This window comes from Chrysemys picta, chromosome 4 (genome assembly GCF_011386835.1).
Source record: "Chrysemys picta bellii isolate R12L10 chromosome 4, ASM1138683v2, whole genome shotgun sequence".
In the NCBI taxonomy this organism is placed as follows: Eukaryota; Metazoa; Chordata; order Testudines; family Emydidae; genus Chrysemys; species Chrysemys picta.
The window spans coordinates 86,183,155-86,202,833 of NC_088794.1; the positions used below are offsets into that span (position 1 = coordinate 86,183,155).

General features: G+C 43.5%; 1 protein-coding gene across 5 annotated transcripts in view; it reads left to right on the forward strand.

Moving 5' to 3' along the window:
- Window positions 1-19,679, forward strand: part of PALS1 (protein associated with LIN7 1, MAGUK p55 family member) — a 130,602-nt gene that overhangs the window by 18,522 nt on the left and 92,401 nt on the right. Inside the window, exon 2 of one of the 5 annotated variants that reach the window (XM_065592901.1) lies at window positions 15,605-15,702. The exons of the other annotated variants lie outside the window; for them this stretch is intronic. The gene's annotated coding sequence lies outside the window, so the exon portion shown is untranslated. The remainder of the gene's footprint in view (window positions 1-15,604; window positions 15,703-19,679) is intronic. 5 annotated transcript variants of the gene reach the window in all.

Genomic DNA, 19,679 nt, shown 5'->3' on the forward strand with positions numbered 1-19,679 from the left:
ATGTTAGCTAGCTTACTCCAAAAGAGGCTTAACTGCTTCTTGCATTTATCCTGAATGAAGGTCAGCTATTATGCCCACCAGCTTCACTGAAGTTTCACACAACCCTCAGAATAACAATACAGTAGCTATTTTTGTAGATTAATACAAAAGGTGTAGGATTTAGTGTAGAGCAGGGAGTCTTCATTTGTCTACTAAGTTGATTTATGAAGAGTCACATAACAATTTGAGAAGCAAGCCTTAACGCCGAAGTGTTTGCAAGCATTATGATTGCACATAATAGGTATCTTTCTTTGTTCACCAAAGTAATAACATAGAAAACGTATTTTCTAGTGGTGTTTCCTAATAATTTTTATTTTGAATGTAGTTCATGAACATATTGCTGTCCAATTTCTTCTCTCCATCAAGTTTACATTTAGAAGCTTACACCATAAGTGGTGTCAATTCTCATTCTGAATCGCTGGTAAAATATTGTAGACTGTTCTTATTTCAGGTATAAAGGTCAGTTTGGTTTCATTTTTCAAGGTGGCAGTAATTCTGTTTTTAGAGCTTACTTTCAACAAGGCCCTAAGTAGCTTTTTCAGTTCAAATTTTAATCTTAAGGGAGTTCAATTAATACAGGATGTTGTCTTCAAATGCTTGATCTTTTTGATAAATTTATCTGGCTTGTGATGAGTATGTTCTCTTGCAAAACTAAATGTGTGGTGACCAAAGGATATTGGGAAATTAATCTGCTTACAAAAACAACCTAAAAAAGACTTATTTTGCTGATGATTTATAGAATTGGCCTAAAAGGAAACTTTTTTTTTTTAATTTCTTTACATTAGCAATTTAAGGTCTGGTTATACCCTGTCTTTCCTGGAAGATCGGTGGACATCTGCGGAACTAGTAGGAATTATATATCACACAACAAAATAATAGCCCATACTGCTGGTTGAGGGTATGCCTACACTGCAGCTGGGAGTGTGCCTCCCAGCACAGGTGGACTCACATGCTAGCTCAACTCGACGAAATTTACTAAAAATAGCAGTGAGGACATTGCAGCACGGGTGGTGGCCTCGGCTAATCCCCTGAATATGGACCCAGGGTATCAGGTGGGCTTGTACTTGAGCAGTTAGCCCATACTGCTGCCCATGCCACAAAGTCCACGCTGCTGTTTTTATTGAAGTAATTTGAGCATAGCTAGCGTAAGTCTCTCTAACTGGACTGGGAGGCACGCTTCTAGCTACTGTGTAAACGTACCCTGAGAGGATAAATAGACTTATTCAGGCTGTTACCACCACCACCAGTCTAAGTCAAATTCTTTGCCAACAAAGACCTTCTGTCCCAAATATTTTAAAATTCAATCCCCTGGCCCTTAGGTAAGAGCTGAAAAAGCTCCTGTTTCATTTTCATATCTTCTGAAGATGTCTTCAGCATCAAGAGTGAAGACCAAACTTGAAATTCTTAATATATCTAAGGTAGTAAAAAAGTGGAAAGCCTTCCCCCAAGGAAATGTTCAGGCTAACTTTATACATCATTTAAAAGAAAAAAAATTAAACTAATTTTTTTACCTTTTTGGGTTACCTTTATCTTTCTTGACTATGACTTTAATTTTTTGTTACAGTTCTGCAATTTTTTGTGCTATGAACCTTATGCCTATTAATTTCATTGGGTGATCCCTAGTTCTTGTGTTATATGAAGGGGCAAATACCTCTTCCCTATTTACTTTCTCCATACCATTCATGATCTTATAGACCTCTATCATCTCTTTTCCACGCTGAAAAGTCCCAGTCTTTTTAATCTCTCATCATATGGAAGCTGTTCAATACCCTTAATCAGTTAGGCTTGTGCTATATTTGTTGCAGTACACTCAACTTGTTTCGCTTGTAAGTGATTGAGAGTTTATCTCTGGACGCTTTGTGAATACAAGAATTGCTCTTGATTTGGCTGATATGAAGAGTGTCTTCTCTGATTTACTTTGATAATGTAGTTCCTTTCAGCTAATGGTATTTAGAATTATTGTTCTATCACCTATGCTTACTAAGAACTTCAGAAGTTTGTGCCTGAAGTTTTTATTTGACATCTCCCTCCTAAAACAGACTCTACAGCCATGTTAATGATTTGTTTTACTTGAGGATCTCTTGGTTGAACCCGCAGGCCTGTATAGTAGCTGACTTTTTTGTGTGCAATTAAAAATGTTTTTGACCAAGTATTGTAAAAGTAAAAATGTTAATGTTTTTCTTAAAACTTCGTATTCTGTTCATAGAATCATAGAATATCAGTGTTGGAAGGGACCTCAGGAGGTCATCTAGTCCAACCCCCTGCTCAAAGCAGGACCAATCCCCAACCAAATCCCTAAATGGCCCCCTCAAGGATTTCAGCCGTGGGTTTAGCAGGCCAATGCTCAAACCACTGAGCTATCCCTCCCCCCCAAAGATTCCAACAACAATAATGTTTATGAAATGAGTAGCCACCAAAGAAATTAGTCTTCTTTGTCTTCATCTTCTTAGTCGTCTTCTGTTCATTATATCTTCAGCTTAAAAAGACAATTACTCAGAATTGGTTAAAACGGTATTGGTAATCATAACCTTTACTGGATATTTAAACTATGAAGTAGAACTTGCTTTGTATGGTGGTTAAAATTGATATCAGTCACTTTGCCTGCCTGTAGGAATTGAGCAGGATTTCAGTGTGACTCTCAGTAACTCCAATGATTCTATTCTTCTTGGTTTGTGCGTGAACTTGATATTTGGAAAAGGTTGATGGGACTCATAGTAAGGCTATAAGCATACAACTTCTAGCACTTGTCCTGTAAATTCCCTATTCTGCTACCATTTTTTGTAATTACTGTATTTTTTTAATTAGTATTCATCTAGCTCATCTATCTCCAAGAATAGCCTAGTAAGCTTTATTGATATAATGCTATAATATTGACCAAAAATACTTGGAATTATATTTCTATATGAACATATTCCATAGAAAGAATTAATAAGTTAATTACAATATATCAGCCAAGTAAAGTACATAGCAAATGCAATTATGCTTGAGTGTACTCCCTTAACTACTATTAAGGGTTTTATAATGTACTGTGGAAATTCATTTGGATTGAAACTTGAAGAAAACACTTCAGGGTTAAGAAAATTAAGTATTTTACCAATTTGGAGGAAGATACAATTTGAAAATATTTTACTTGTGACAACATAATTTTGGAGTTTTTTGAACTTGTATCTTAAAACATTGCATTTGAACAAAAATTTACTCTAATGTAAAGCCCAGGTAAGCCCAGGGTTTGAACTCAGGCTCAAGTGTAACACCCCATCTACACGCAAATGGCATGGACACAGGGTCCCAGGACCCCACGGGAGAGGTGAAGGGACTGAGCCTGTGTCAAGCTGGAACCCAGGGTTCAAGCCCTATTGCTTCACACTGTAGATGCAGTCCCACTGGACTCGTGCTCTGGGAATCCGCCAAAAGTATCTCTCAATCCCATAGGCCAGCTTTCTTTGTTCTCTGGATAGTCAAGTTTTCCCACACTGCACTGCACCACGAACAAAGGCCACATTTTGGGATGGCTCTAGGGAGTCTGATACGGTTGGTTGGACTTGGGTCTGCATACTGCATTGTTCAGGATATTTGAAGCCAATCCCAGCAACCACCTCTATCAGCACTCATTCGGTTTCAGCATCTTTCTAGATATGGACATTATTAGAATGGCAGACCCACAAATTCCAAAGTGTGTACCAAGGAATGTCACTACATAGCCAGCAATCACATGGGTGCCAAGAGCTTCAGTCACAGAAACTGAATATTCAGCCAGGCCCCCTTAAAGGCCTAGGTAGAGATTGATCCATGTGGGAATCAATCTGCAAGGAGGTCAGGTCCCTTTGTGAGTTGATATAAGAATGCTTACCTTGACAATCACTTCTACCACATACGTATGATTCCTGAGATTTTCAGACACTTCCAGGTCAGTTCCTTATGTGGTGTTGGTTCCTTGGACATTCATCAATATGTAATCATCGTAACAGCTTTAGAAAAGAAGGTCTGTGTAGTGCCTTAGTAACTGGCTGGTCTAAGTCAGCACTAGCCAGACCGTATCCACAGTGGTTGATGGAATTTCTGCAACTGATCAGGGACTTGAGCCTGGTAGTAAACTTGGATAAAAATCAGTCTTCCCTCCTTGATGCAACTGTCAACAATACAGAAGGAAGATTTCCCTTTTCCCTGCGGGATCCTGAAACTGGAATCTTTGGGGAATTTCAAGTCAAGTTGTATGTCTGTATTAACAGCATGCTATTCCTGCGGGCTCCTGATGTTCTTCCAGGATTTGGTCCTGTGAGTGCAGTTTCATATCCAGGGCCTTCAATAGTACCCAAGAATATCTCTCCACTCTGAAAGGAGCTGAATGGCTGATTGCTTCCCCAAAATGTCAAGAATCACTGCATTTGTGGTTGGAAAACACCAACTGTCTAATAAGGTTCCCCTTTTCAAGCGTGTTGTAGGATTCAGGTGGCCACAGATGCCAGCCTTCTCAGGAGGGAGCCCCATTCTGCTATGGAATTAGTTTATGGGGCACTGATCACAGTGTGAATGCAAACTGCATGCCAGCATCTTGGAACTAAGGGCAGTTTGTCTCTCCTTCCACTTCATAATGCCTTCACTCTTCCACAGTGTTCTAATCAGGCTTTACAACACAATGATATCGTATGGTCCATCTATCAAGGAGGGGATATAAGCAAACGTGTCTTGTGAGAAATCCCACCCTCTTCGATGGATGGGGGAGAAATCTGAGGACTATCAAAGCCCTTCTCGTCCCAGACCACCTCAATTGCTAGGTGGGCTGAGCTGCTTTCTCCTTGGTCACTGGGAATAGACCCTGTAAAAAGAAGTGTTCCCCCAGATAATTGCCAGGACTCAGCTGCTAACAATCAAGAAGTTCTCCTCAGCAACTTCAAATTACTTAGATGCTGTATCAGATTTCACAAGCTTTGGGCTCAGGATACTTCTTCTATGTGAGGAAATATATGGAGGGGGAAGAGCCTATGTCTCCCCTCCCTGTATTCTGGAAAGTACTGGAAAAGATGGAGAGAGGCTGACGCCTCTTTATTGTCGTCCCCCCCCCAATTAATTTGCAGCCCTCTTTCCTCTGGGGACTGAATCTCCCTGTATTGGAAAGAAGGGACATCCTTTCCCAAGATCTTGTTCTTTATTCTGACACCCTCAATCTCAGAGCGTGACTCACCCTCTTGTCCTTTTTTTACTTAAAGGAGGAGATTTCTTAGGCTTACTATAGGGTCTGAATGGTCTTTGCCCCTTAGATTTCAGCTAGCGTGCCTCGAGTTCGGGTGTTGACTCTCAGGAAGGTCTGGGTGGGAGGTTTCCCAATGGGATCCCTTTCCCCACAAGGGTAACTGCCTACTGCAGCCTACTTTTAAATCTTTATTCTTCTGTCATCCTGAATTTTCTCTCTGCAAAACCTTTTTTTAAAGCTCCTTCTTTGCCTTCTAGGTCAATGGGGAAAATGGCAAATCATATCATTCTGAAAGGTTGGAACTTGGTGATATGATGGGACCCTTTCCACCTCATTTTCAATAATTTCCTTCTACCCTAACCAGGAAATTCCTCCTCTTAGCTGCATATGCAGACACCACTCATATTGTGTGGGCGCCCCATCGCAGCAGTTCAGAATGTTTTCACTGGCAGTGTCCAGTAGGGATAATGCATGTTCCTCCCTCCTCCCCTGCAGGGGCATAAAAGTGAGGCAACACCAACTGCCACTCAGTTTTTTCAGAGCACCCTAGACAAAACATAGGAACATCATTCCTGTCCCTTACTTAGTAGTTAGGGCCCTACCAAATTCACAGCCATGAAAAACGTATCACGGATTGTGAAATCTGGTCTTTTGTCTGCTTTTACCCTATACTATACAGATTTCATGGGGGGAGACCAGTGTTTCTCAAATTGGGGGTCCTGACCCAAAAAGTAGTTGCATGGGGGTCGCAAGGTTATTTTAGGGGCGTCAGGGTATTGCCACCCTTATTTCTGCGCTGCTGCCTTCAGAGCTGAGTGGCTGGAGAGTGGCAGCTGCTGACTGAGGGCCCTGCTCTGCAGGCAGCAGTGCAGAAGTTAGGGTGGCAATACCATACCATGCCATCCTTACTTCGGTGCTGCTGCTGACGGAGGCTCTGCGTTCAGAGCTGGGATCCTGGCCAGCAGCTGCCTGCAGCTCTCCAGCTGCCCAGCTCTGAAGGCAGTGCTGCCGCCAGCAGCAATGCAGAAGTAAGAGTAGCAGTCCAGCAAACCCCCACCATAACCTTGTGACACCCCCACAACTCATTTTTGGGTCATGACCCTTACAATTACAAGACCATGAAATTTCAAATTTAAATAGCTGAAATCCATGAAATGTTATGATTTAAAAAAATTCTATGACTATGAAATGATTGAAATGGACTGTGAATTTGGTAGGGCCCTGTAGCAGGATGAACACCTGCTCCGGCCCTGGAGGGGTTGGAAAAGCCTGGGGGGCTGGGGCTGGGCCAGGGCCAGGTAAAACCCTGACTGATTGGGTGAAGTGGCTGCAGCTGGGGCCACACCCCGATCAGGCCTCAACTGGCCTGTATAAAGAGGCTGGGAGACAGGAGCTCAGAAGTCTCTCTCTGCCTTCAGAGGGAGAAGGGCCTGGCTGCAGCGAGCTAAAGACAGAGTACCTGAGTGAAGCAGGGCTGGGGACAGGCTGAGGAGCTGGGGAGCTGCAGCCTGGAAAGCCCCAGGCTGCAGCCTGGTAGGAGGCCAAGGAGTACTGGGGGTTGCAGAGGGCAGCCCAGGGGTAGGCCAAGGCAGCAGGCCCAAACCCAACCTTGCCTGTGATGAGTGACCTATACTGCAGTCTGCCCCAGGGAGCCGGGGCTAGTTGGTGACTGGCAGTGGCCTTATTCTGAGGTGAGGTAGGGATAGTGGGTGGGGGTTCCCTGGGGAGGGGAGACCCTAGTACTGAGGGGTGTACTGCCAGGGGGCAGCACCCCAGATAAAAGGGCACCGGGGTCCGGGAGGGACATGGGGGGCTGGAGGACAGGCGGACCACCGGCCTGAAGAGGGCACTCCAGGATGCTGGAAGAGCTAATTCCCAGAGACTACCAGCAGGAGGCGCCGAAGGGGTGAGTCAGCTCCTCTACAGGCCATAAGAATAGTACTTTAATTTTTAGTCACTGTAACTTTTTTGTAGTTGTTACTGTTTCCGAGAGAGAGAGAGAGAGAGAGAATGTGTGTGTGTTTGGTCATAGTCTTCTGTTTCTTAGTGTACTAGAGCCATGGTATATGCTATGGCAGAGCTGAGATCTCCAGGCTTTAAGTTATGCTCCTCTTGTAGGGAAGCTATTCCACTAACAAACTCTCATGGGGGAAAAAAAGTTACTGCCTCAGTGAAGAGCACATTATGGCTTAGTATGTGGTTTGTAAGTCTTTTAAAAAACAGTCTTTTAAAAAGCACACACAAAAGGAAAGGCAGTCCATGAGAAGCTTCAGCCTTGAGAAATCTTCAAGAACTGTATCAGATCATGCACTAAAGCAAAACTCCTGAACTGCTTTGATGCAACCTCTCTGCCAGTGCTTCAGTCACTAAAGGTGCGACTCTGAGCCCAAGAGGTATAAAAAAGATCTAAAGGAGAGTCAAATGCTTTTGGAGCAGTCAGGAACCCTTACTGTCCAAGCAGTGGGAGAGTTGGACTTTAAGTCCACTAACCAGCACCGTTCACTATATCCGGTGCCAAGAGCTTCCTCGGAGCACTCACTGAAGTCAGTATGGAAGAACTCAGTCCCAGAGCTTTCAGTGCATCATCAACATAGAGAGTGGAGGGATCACTGTGCGAAGTCTGTGGTGTGGTAAGCATTTGCCCTGTCTGTTTTAAAAAAAAAAAAAACCACTTGTGCACCCTGTGTGGGGCTTATAATTGAATTAGTATAGCTCATCCCCTATTGGTCGTTATCTGCCAGAGGCCACCTATAAGAACTCAGTGAGCACCCTTAAGTATCTGCTCAACACAATGGCTTTTTGGCTCCTTATCTGCTAGGTGCTATCCTGTGTTCTCGGAATAAAGCCTGATGCTGCCTCAGGTGACCCCAAGTCTCTTGTGAGTGTTGTTTTGTTCCATGACACTGGCACATCAATCAGTCTGTCTGAGCTCTGCCCTTGCTGGCATTGCCTCAGTTGAAAAAATCTTTGTCGGCATCAGCATTCTCAGCTTCTGCCGCACCTTCAGAAATTACAGAAAACTATGGATCCCCCAATACAGGTGTTCTCGGGGGAGGGGTGGAGGGCGGTGAGGGGAATACCTTGATTCAGAAAGGCTCATTTATGTCTTCCATGGACCTTAGAATAACTCCAGAGCTTGTCTGTTGTTGCAATCTTCTCCCATTTCATTCCCATCAAAATCTCCTTGAGAAGGTGCTTGGTTACATGTGATAAATCTCTATAAGTCAACAGGACAGTGGAGTTGGGAATAAAAGCCCTTCTCAAGTTTAAAAATTACCAGCGATTTCATGATCTACATAGGGGTATTCCTTTTCTGACTCTGGCTTCTCATCAGACTCTGTCAGGAGCTCTACATCTAAGAGGTGAACAAGTCAACAAAAAGGAAAGAAAATACAAAAGAGAACTTTAAGAAAACTATTTATTCTACTTGGTTTCTGCCAAATTGGACAAATACATCTTATCTCTTTGGGTTGCAAGCTTCATCCTATTGGCTCCATGGCTTGAGTACCTGCAATTTCCAGGACAAGTCTCCTCCACAATACGTGGGGAACCCTTGTAAATCATGAGGGCCAAGTTTTCAGATGTCTCATTGTTCTCCTGTTGGGGATGGGGAAAAAGAACATCATCAGGACTTTAGTGATGAAGTGATAATGGCTCATCAAGAAGATTTATCTGATCTTCCACCTTCCTCTCCTATTGAGGATGTCATTTCCTATGCCTGCATCAATGAATGATTTTAAATCCTTCAGGTACTATTGAAACGCATGGGGCAGATTCTGGAAGCGCCTTTAGCAGTTGTACACGGGAAAGTAAATAGCTGTTTGATATTCTCCATTCAGCTTCTCAAAATAGAATTGCTCTACCTATTAATGTGGGAATTTTAGATCCGTCAAAGGATCTTTGGGCTATTCCGGCTTTGATTTCATCAACTTCAAAATGTGCTGATCATGGATATCAGGTACTGTCAAAAGGCTTTGCGTATTTTTATACTCATCCAACTCCATCATGGTTGCTTGGTACTGCTGCAAATGAAAAATCAAAACAAATAGGAAAGTCAACTCCCAAAGAGATTAGAACTCTTAGGCTGAGGAATAATTTTTCCTTCCAGTCTTTGTATGAGTATAGCTAACTATCAAGCCATGCTATCTAAATATGATTACCATCAGTGGAATATATCATCTGACTTTTTTTTTTTTTAAGTTACTTTTTTAGAACTTAGAGATGAGTTTAAATGAATCTGTAAGGGAGATCTGCTAAATTGCTAAAATCTTGTTTCACGCTGCACTAGATGCAGCTGATATGGTTGTCCGTTTGATGGCTACAGCTAGTGTTATGAGATGTGCATCATGGCTGTATGCATGAGGGTTGCCAAGAGAAGTGCAGACCACTATTGAAGAGTTGCAGTTTGGGCTGAGTTTATTTAGTGCTAAAATGAACGAGCCTCTATTCTTTAAAGGACCCAAGAAAGGTTTACACACTTCTGCTTTCAAGAGGAAGCAGTTTTGTTGTAAATCTCCTTCTGCATATAAGAACACGACTCCTTCCCCATTTTTATCAATAGAGAGATTAGCCCGATCATCCTCTTCAGTGACCTTGCACTGGGACAGACACAGGCATCAAATGTGATGTGACAGTCAAGCATCTTGGACTAATCTACAAGGATCTATACCACTTTCCTTCTTTCCTTTGTTCTGAACTCTTTTCCCCTTGCCCACCCCAGGAAGCTTGGATGGCAATCACCACAGATCAGTCAATCCTTCAAGTTATTGAAGATGGTTATGTCCTTCAATTTCAGACATTGCTTCCCACCCATTTCCAGTCCCAGTCTCTCTTCAGGGACCACTCTCATGAGAATGCAATATGTCAAGAGAGACGATTTTGTTGATCTAGGAGCAAGAGAACTGATTTGCCCAAGAATTTATAGGAAAGGGTTTCTGTTTCCCTTACTTTCTTATACTGAAGAAGGGAGATTGACATCTGATCCTAGAGCTCAGGAATCTAAACACATACACTTGATGCACCAATATTTGTATGGTAGCTCTTGCTTCAATTATTCCTGCTTTAGATTCTGTATTTAGAAATCACCCTGTAAGTTGAGGGTAATGAACTATCAGCAGTAATGACTTATCTGTGCAGACAGGGGCCATATGTTTACTTGTGTCTAGAGTAGACAGTTGGTGACATTGACAACATGTTTGGGTAGGGTGGCAATTTATGGTCTTCCTGTTTAAAAAACATTATTCTCTAGTGACTGTTTAGTGTTAAGACACCCATTTTGGAGAGCAGTTCTACAGTCTTTTCAAATAACTCCTAGTTTCCACCTGTATTGAAGATGACTACTAGCTAATCACCAAGAATGGAGTCCACATGTGCAGCACTTGAAACAGAAAGAACAATTATTTATTTTACAGTAACTAGATCTTAAAGATTTTTGCATGTGTGGATCCTAGGACCAGCCCTTCCTCCCCACAGCTTGGAGCTCTATATATGAGGTTCTAATCATTGAAGGAACTTAATGGCTGTTGGGATCACTGTGCTCTGTATGCCCTTGGGGTGGAGGGAGGAGAGAATGAGGACATGAGGAGCACATATGTGATCCCTATTGGAAACTGCTAGTGAAAACATTTTGAACTGCTGCACATACTCTGAGTGGGATCCACATGTGCAGACAACTCAACTACAGTTACTGTAATGACTGAATGACTTCGAGCAGTTCAGTACAGACTGCGTGGCTCTGGGAAGGATAAAGTTTGGGGCACAAGTGGTGGTCTCATCCATCCTCCCTGTTGAAGGAAAAGGCCCGGACAGGGACTATCGAATCATTGAAGTAAATGCGTGGTGTAGAGTGGTGGTCACCCACTCCTGGCCTGAAAGGGTTAAAAATAGCCCTGCGAGAGGGCTGTGGGAGGGGAAAAGCTGGGCTGATTGGGAGAAGAAGCCTCAGCTGGGGGCCACACCCCAATTAGGGTCTAGCTGGCCCTATAAAGGCCAGTGAAGCCAGGAGCTGATGCAGTCTCTCTGGCTGTAGAGGGAGATGGGCCTGGCTGCTGGGGAGCTAGATAAGGTACCTGAGCTGGAGCAGGGCTGGGGGAAGGCCCAGGGAGCTGGGGAGCTCCGGCCTGGAAACCCCCAGGCTGCGGCCTCGTATAAGGCCAAATAGGTACTGGGGTTGCAGGAGACAGTCCAAGGCTAGGCCAAGGCAGCAGGTCCAAACCCCTCCTTGCCTGTGATGAGTGGCTTATACTGCAGTCTGCCCCAGGGAGCGGGGGTTCGTTGGTGACTGGCAATAGCCTACCGCTGAGGAGAGGTGGGGATGGGGGTGGAGATTCCCTGGGGAGGGGAGACCCAGTGAGACTGCGGGGTACTGCAGGGGGCAGCACCCCGGTCTGAAAGGGGCACCAGGGTCCAAGAGGGACTTGGGACCCAGCGGAAAGTGGGACACTGGCCTGCAGAGGGCGCTCCTGGGCAAAGAGCTAATTCCCAGGAGGACCGACAGGAGGCGCCGCAGGGGTGAGTCGCCGCCCCGTTACACGTGGCTACACAGGTGGTGTCAGCGAGAGGGCTTTGGCTTCTTTGACAACAAACTGATGTCCCAGGAAAGAGGATTACTGTGCTGGGATGGGCTCCATCTATCAAATATTGGGAAGATCATCTTTGGACATCATCTAGCTAACCTGATAAGGAGAGCTTTAAACTAGGTCCTATGGGGGATGGTGAGACAAATCTGGCCTATGCACATCTAGGCTTGAAGACAAGGAAAAGAGGCTAATTTCTGGAGAAGGAACTAGAAATCACACCTTTTATTAGAAAGGCAAGAAGAAAAGCAACAGGGCAATCTGCAAAATATTATCAATGCCTGTACACAAATGCGATGAGTATGGGGAACAAGCAGGATGAACTGGAAGTCATGGTATATGGAGAAAATTATGACTTAATTGACATTACAGAAAGTTGGTGGGACAACTCCCATGATTGAAGTACCAGTGTTGAGGGACATAGCTTGTTCCAAAAAAGGTATGGGGGAAAAGGGAGGAAGTATTACGCTGTACGTCAAGGATGTATATGCTTGCTCTGCAGACCAAGAGGAAGTGAGCGACAGACCTATTGAGAGTCTCTGGGTGAGGATAAAAAGGGAACAGTAGCGATGTTATTGTGTGGGTCTATTATAGACCACCAAATCAGGAAGAGGAAGTGAATGAATCATTCTGCAAGCAGGTAACAAGATTAGCTAACACACATGAGCTAGTACTATTGGGGGATTTTAGCTTCCCTGATATCTGTTGGAAGATACTTACAGCAAAACATATGTCCTGTAAATTCTTAGCGTGTCTAGGGGACAACTTTCTGAATCAAAAAGTTGAGGAAACAACTATGGGGTCACCAATTTTGGATCTGGTTTTGACCAACAGGGATGAATTAGTGGCAAATATGAAGGTGGTCAGAACTTGGGAGACAGGGATCATTATCTGATAGAATTCAAGATCCTATGGAAAGGAAGACATGAGAATACCAAAACAAGGACACTGGACGTCAGAAAGGAAGGTTTCAACTAACTCAGAGAAATAGTAGGCAAGGTCCCATGGAAAGACCAATTAGGAAGAAAAGGCATCAAAAGGGGCTGGCATTTTCTAAAAGATGTGATACTAGAGGCTCAAAATAAAGATATTCCATCGCAGAGGAAAGGTAAGAAGAGCCACAGGAGGCCAGTGTGGCTGCATAAGGAGCTTTTTAGCTATCTAAAACCCAAAAGGGATACATACAGGAAATGAAAGGAGGGGCATGTGATCAAGGATGTATACATGGGAATAGCGTGAGCGTGTAGGGACAAAATCAGGAAAGCCAAGGCAAGGAATGAGTTACAGCTGGCAAGGAATATTAGAGACAACAAGAAGGGGTTCTTCAAATATGTCAGACAAAAAAGGAAGATCGAGGACAGTGTGGGTCCACTGATCAATGCCTGCTTTGCTTCAGTCTTCTCTCTCTCAAAAAAAAAAGTGTGATGGGACAGCTAGTGAAGTTACCATAGACAATAAAGGGGAAGGGAATAAGAAAATGTCAGAGATCTTGTGACCAATTTAAATTCAAAACAGCGGGGTCTGATGCTATTTACCTGAGTTTACTGAAGGAATTAACTGAAAAAATCTCAGAGCCACTGGAAATATTTGCAAATTAACAGATGACCAGAGAGGTCCTGGAAGACTGGAGAAGGGCTAACGTAGTGCCCATCTTTAAAAGGGGGGAAGGAAGGAGCTGGGGAACTATAGACCAGTCAGCCTGACTTCGATACTTGAGAAACTACTAGAGCAATGTATAAAACATTCAATTTGCAAATACCTGGAACATGAAGGGGTAATCACTAGCAGCCAGCATGGGTTTACCAAAAACAAATCCATGCCAAGCCAGCTTGCTTTCCTTCTTTGACAGGGTAACTGGTTTGGTGTTTCAGAGGAATTCAGTGGACATCATATACCTGGACTTCAGCAAGGCTTTTGACACAGTCCCACATGACATTTTGATGCGTAACCTGGAGAAATGCAGACTCAACAGAACTACCATTAAGTGGATACATAATTGGTTAAACAGCCACAAACAAAGAGTGATTATTAATAAAATGTCAGATTGGAGGGGAGATATCAAGCGAGGTTCCACAAGAATCTGTTCTTGGTCAGGTGATGGTTACTCGGCGCTGGTTAGGGCTCAGCTGGAGTACTATGTCCAGTTTTGGTCACCAATGTATAGAAAGGATGTAGAGAAACTGGACAGGATCCAGGGGTTAGCAACAAAAATGATCAGAGGGATGGAATGCAAGCTATATGTGCAAAAGCTGAAGGAACTGGGTATGTTTAGTTTAGAAAAGAGGCGCTTAAGGGGGGACATGATAGTGGTCTTCAAATAATTGAAAGTCTGCTATAAAAAAGTTGGAGAAAAGTTGTTCTCTCTTGCCACAGAGGGCAGGACAAGAGGTAATGGGTTCAAACTACAGCATAGCAGACTTAGATTAAATCTCAGGAAAAACTTCCTAACTGTAAGAACAGTGGAACATACAGCCTAGGGAGGTTGTGGAAGCTCCTTCACTGGAGGCTTTCAAAAGGAGGCTGGATAGCCATCTGTCTTGGATGGTTTAGAAACAAAAAAATCCTGCATCTTGGCAGGGGGGTTAGCCTACATGACCTTTATGGTCCCTTCTAATCCTGTGATTCTGAAAAAAGTAACCGTTCTTTCCCCACTATTGCCCTGATCCTGAAGCCAAAATAGAAATTAGATGGCATTCCCTTGACATCTGATGAGCCCTTAACAAATACTTATCCCCGGCAGGTATCTTTATAAAATCATGGTCCCTTTTTGAGGGCTTTTGCAAAGAGGCAAAGGCTTCTAGATAAGTCCTTCCCTTCTGGATTGCAGTTTGCATCCAGCATTGCTACTAAGTTGAATCCTGTGCCTTGAAAATCTTCATGCTCACACCACTAGAGCAGTGACAACCTCCTGGGCAGTGTGTGGAAATCTCGCTATTGATGTTCTGCTAGGTGGCCACCTGGTTCTTGCTCTACACCTGTCTTCTCATCTCAGTCTTACATCTCAGCCTTCAAGTAGAGCATATTGAAGTGTCCTCTCTCCACATCCTTAAGGCAGCAGCCTTAAGGGAAGGAAGGACCTGCTCAGTCCAGAGGTCCTGACAGGCTTTTCTCCAAATGTTGTCCCCAGTCCCCATTTTTCTGCCCTCTGCTGAGCCTTTATGGCTTTCAGTGGCAGGTTAACCAGTGTTTTTTTTTCCCTTCCCTCAGCTCTGGATTCTGTCAATTGGGGAAACACTTTGCCTGCTTGCATAAGGGACTGGGTATGAAAAATCTTTGATCTGGATTGGTTGCCAGGGCAGGGAAAAACTCTGTTAGCATGGCCTAAAATCTGCCTGAGTAGAATTCTGTTTATATAAGCCTAATATTCTTTAAATTGCAGGGTTTGTTATAAAGTTCAGCACTACCTTAAATATAAACTGTGCTTTAAATCACAACCAAACCAACAAGTTAAACTGTTAAGTATACTCTTGCAACAATAATTTGCATGTTCTGTTGGAGCTCATGGGGCTTTCTTTTCATTAAAATTATTAGACAATATTTGGACCCTTTGCTGTGTCCACAGCAATATCTACCAGGATGTCACATGTGTAGAGCCACAGCATATTTTGTTAATATTACAAAATTTCGCTTGTTGAAGTAGCTTCATGGGATGTAAATATTCTAATTAAACTTCCAGGGGACAGCATGATACAGTTTAATAGACTATTTGAGTACTGTCCATAACATAATGCAGGACAACTAATATAAAATGCCAACACTGAACCGTCATAACATTTCCACTCTTGGGCCTCAATTCTAGTGCAAAGCACACCAGTCTGCATGATTAATGCTGGAGTTATGAGACCCAAGAAGGGAGAATCCAGTAAAATTATGCCTTCAAAGAAGCAGGATTACAAGGTAAGTAAATAATTCCCACCACCACCACCCTTTTTATTTTCTTTTGGCTTTGGTCTATAAAAATACATCTATCCAGAGCTGTAGAGACAAGTAAAATTTCCTTTTTTTTAAAAGGAAACGTGTCCAGAGTTCTTTGGCCCTTTTCATTCAAAGGATTAATGTAGTAAAACTTGTTAAAGTCCCATTTACTGAAGGCATTACTCAGTAACCCAACATACAACTGCCAAATACCCAGCTTATATTAGATTAGTTTAATTGAAGGAATTCTGGCTCTAAGGTTTTTGAATGTAATAGCTGTTTATCTTCAAATGGATGGCATTGTGTTCTTATGAGGCTTATACTTCTACAGTACTATGTTGATTCTTTCGGCATGAAACTAAAAAGATGATTAATGAAGGCACTTCTACCTCAAGTGGGTGTTGCCTTATGGTGACATTGTTTTAGATTTATGTCAACAGGTTTATTTTGGGAATTCTGCCTTCCCAACTCTGAAATATGTAGGATTGAGTTTAAAGTATTGGTGGAAGTTGTACAAAGAAATAAACTGTTCTGTTTAAGGAAACATCGAAATTTAAACATTTGTTTAATGAAAATAAGCTTGTTTACATCTAGTATCCCTGTCATGTGGGACTTGTACAAAGTTATTCATACGTTAGGTATTTCTTTTGAAGTGTTCGTGTGTGTATATATGTCTTGTATGAAGTGTTGCTCAGTAAAACAGTTTTTGGAATTGTTATGCTTACCTCTGCTTGGTATAAATATCTATCCTGTTTACTTCATTGAGCTTTTAAAATTCAAATTTATCCTACATTCACCAATTCCAGAATGTTTTCCCAGTCTCATTATATGTAATGAAAAAATACAAAAAGGAGCAGTTCAGATCTGTTTGAGGCTTTACTGGAGGGGCAAGTTGTGTCTCTGTGGTATAATTAGGTGACGGCAGCATGTCTGGTGAAGACACACTATGCTGACAGGAAAAAATTCTCCCGTCGGCCTAATAAAATCACCTCTGCAAATGACAGAAGCTGTGCACACGAGCACTTATGTCAGTGTAAGTTATGTCACTGAAAGGGGTGGTTTTTTCGCACTCCTGAGCGACATAAGGTATGCAGACGTTGGCTGTAGTGTAGACATAGCCATAGTTATCTCCCATTCTTTCAATTCCAACTTCATTGAATTTGATCAATGATACCAGCTTTCTCTCAAGAAGGACTGGCTTCTGAGTACCTCGTACCTTTTTTATCAATCTCTTCCCTCCCTTCTGGCAAAAGGCAGATTTGTTGATATTTTTTAGTTAGATATGTTAGAATAGGGGTAGTCTTGAGGAGAAAACTTGACTCAAGAAGTGAGTTTTGCACTTTTACAGAAAGTGATGAGAGTTGGTTAGTCAGTCATTTTTATTTTCCCTGGCAGTGAGTTCTGTAGTCCTGATTCTGTCTCTTGCAGTCACAAGTCTCCCTACTATTGATTGACATTGTTGTAGTGGAAAGTAGATAGCTGGTATCATTGTGAAGAGACTCTCTGATGGTTAGGACCATACAAGGCTTTGACAATTGGGACAACAACCTTAAACTGGACTCTGAGCTCACTGGGGAGTGAGTCCAAAGAGAGGGGTATTTGAGTAACCTGTGTTGCTGAACAGGAGGAGTGCTGCATTCTGAACCAACTGGAGCTTTCTCAGGATATGTGGTTTCTTTCCTAGATATAGACAATTGCAGTAGTCAAGAATAGAGGCTAAAAATCCATAGTTGCAGTTACTTCTAATAAACCCATTTAGGTTTGGTCTAGGAAGAAAGATCTGACTGTTTGCAGGCATTTCCATTCACCTCTGCTGCCTCCAGGAGGTGGGATAGAGTTTGGCCAACAGCATTAAGAGCAACAATGAGGTTCAGCCAGATAAGTATGGACATTTTCTTCTACGAAAAAGAAGTCGTCCATCAGAGTGTCCAATGCTGTCTCGGGAATCCACCAGAGAGGTGGAATTGAAGACTATTTTTTAGGTAGGTTTTCAATCAGTTTGAGAGGAAAGAGTTGGAAGCTATGTTGTGGCTTATAAAGTTGCTGGAATAAAGTTTCTTTAGTGCCAGTTGGACTGTTGCATGTTTTAGATGGGTGAATGGAGTTCCTTCTTAAAAAGAGATGTTGAAAATCTGTTGGGGAACATATAAGACCTCTACCATTCTTACATGAGGCAGAAAGGACAAGGATCAGAGTTTCAGTATCCCCATATGCATGTCTTTTGGGTTTCCATTACTTATTCTTGGAAAAGAGTGTTTTTTTTTTTTTTAAGACATATTGGGGAATATTTTCATCTTTCTGTGGAACATGTCAAGAGTTCCAGAAATTGTATATTAGTTTTCATTCATTAATTTAAGGTTTGATGGTGTTGAGTCATTAACATATGCTACCTTTCTCCCAATTATTCATTGAAATTAAATACTGTTAACAAGTTTTAAGCAGTCTGGCTAAAAATCCCTTTTGCTCTTTATAGTGATATTCATTTCACTGGTTCTCCAGCCATCATAGGATCTGTGAGACAAGGACTTAAATTTTTATAACAAAAATGAAGCAATATTTAAAACTTTCAACTTTAAATCACTGAGATGTAATTAGTATATAAGCTATAAGAGTCTTGCTAAAGTGTAGGGAAAAGACTTGATTAAACCATATTTTTCTATTATCACTGTCTTCTTCTGTGGCTACTGATAATTTGAGGAAATATTCCTCTTCCTCCTTTTTTGGAAATTGGAGCAGGAAATGTCTCTGTTATACTGGCTGATCAGTGAGTCCTCTCTTGGCCAGGTCTACACTAAAAAGTTAGGTCAACCCAGCTCTGTTGCTCAGGGCTGTGGGGGGAAAAAAAAACCCACGCCCCAAGCAACGTGGTTAAGCTAGCCTAACCCCCGATGTAGCCAGTGCTAGGTCCACAGAAGAATTTTTCCATCACCCTAGATCAGTGGCTTCCAACCTTTTTATGCCCAAAATCACTTTTTGAATCTAAAGGCAACCCAGGATCTACCCTGCCCCTTCCGCAAAGCCTGGCCCCATTTATTCCATCCCTCTCTCTCTCTGTTGCTCGCTCTCCACCACCCTCACTCACTTTCACCAGGCTGGGGCAGGGGGGTGGGCTGGGGCCGAGGGGATTGCAGTGTGGGAGGGGGCTCTGAGCTTGGGGCAGGGGGTTGGGGTGCAGGAGGTGGTGAGGGGTCCGAGCTCTAGGAGTTTGGTTGCAGGCTGGGGCAGAGTGTTGGGGTGCAGGAGGGGATGCAGGCGGTGGGCTCTGGGAGGGGGTCAGGGCTGGGGCAGGTGGTTAGGGTGTAGGAGGGGGTATGGGGTGCTGGGTCTAGGAGGGTTTTTCCGGGCTGGGGCAGAGTGTTGGGGTGCTGGCTCTGGGAAGGGGGTTGGCTCTAGGAAGGGCTGGAGCTTGAGGTGCAGGAGAGGTTTCTGGGTGCAGGAGAGGGTATGCTGGCTCTAGGAGGAGGCTCAAAGATGGGGGTTGGGATGTGGCCTCCTGCCGGGCAGCACATACCTCTAGCGGTTCCCGGTTGGCGGTGGGTGTGGTGAGGCCAAGGCAGGCTCCCTGCCTACCCTGGCCCCACGCCGCTCCCGAACGGGGCTAATGTGCCCCTGCGGCCCCACGTGCTGCCCCTCTCTGCAAGCATTGCCCCCACAGCTCTCCTGACCAATGGGAGCTGCAGGAGCAGTGCTTGCAGGCAAGAGCAGCACGCAGAGGGAGACCCCTGGCCACGGGGCTGCACTGGCTGCTTTTGGGGTCAGCGTGGGGCCGGGGTAGGCAGGGAGTCCTTCCTTAGTGGCAGCCACACTGTACCACCGGATATCGCGATAGACTGGGAGATCCTCTATGGTTCCACCGTGATCGACCGGTTGGTGACTACTGCCCTAGCTACTGCTTCTTATGGAGGTAAGTATCAAATTTTGTGTAGAGGCTACATTTATTTGCAAATCAGCTTGTTTTT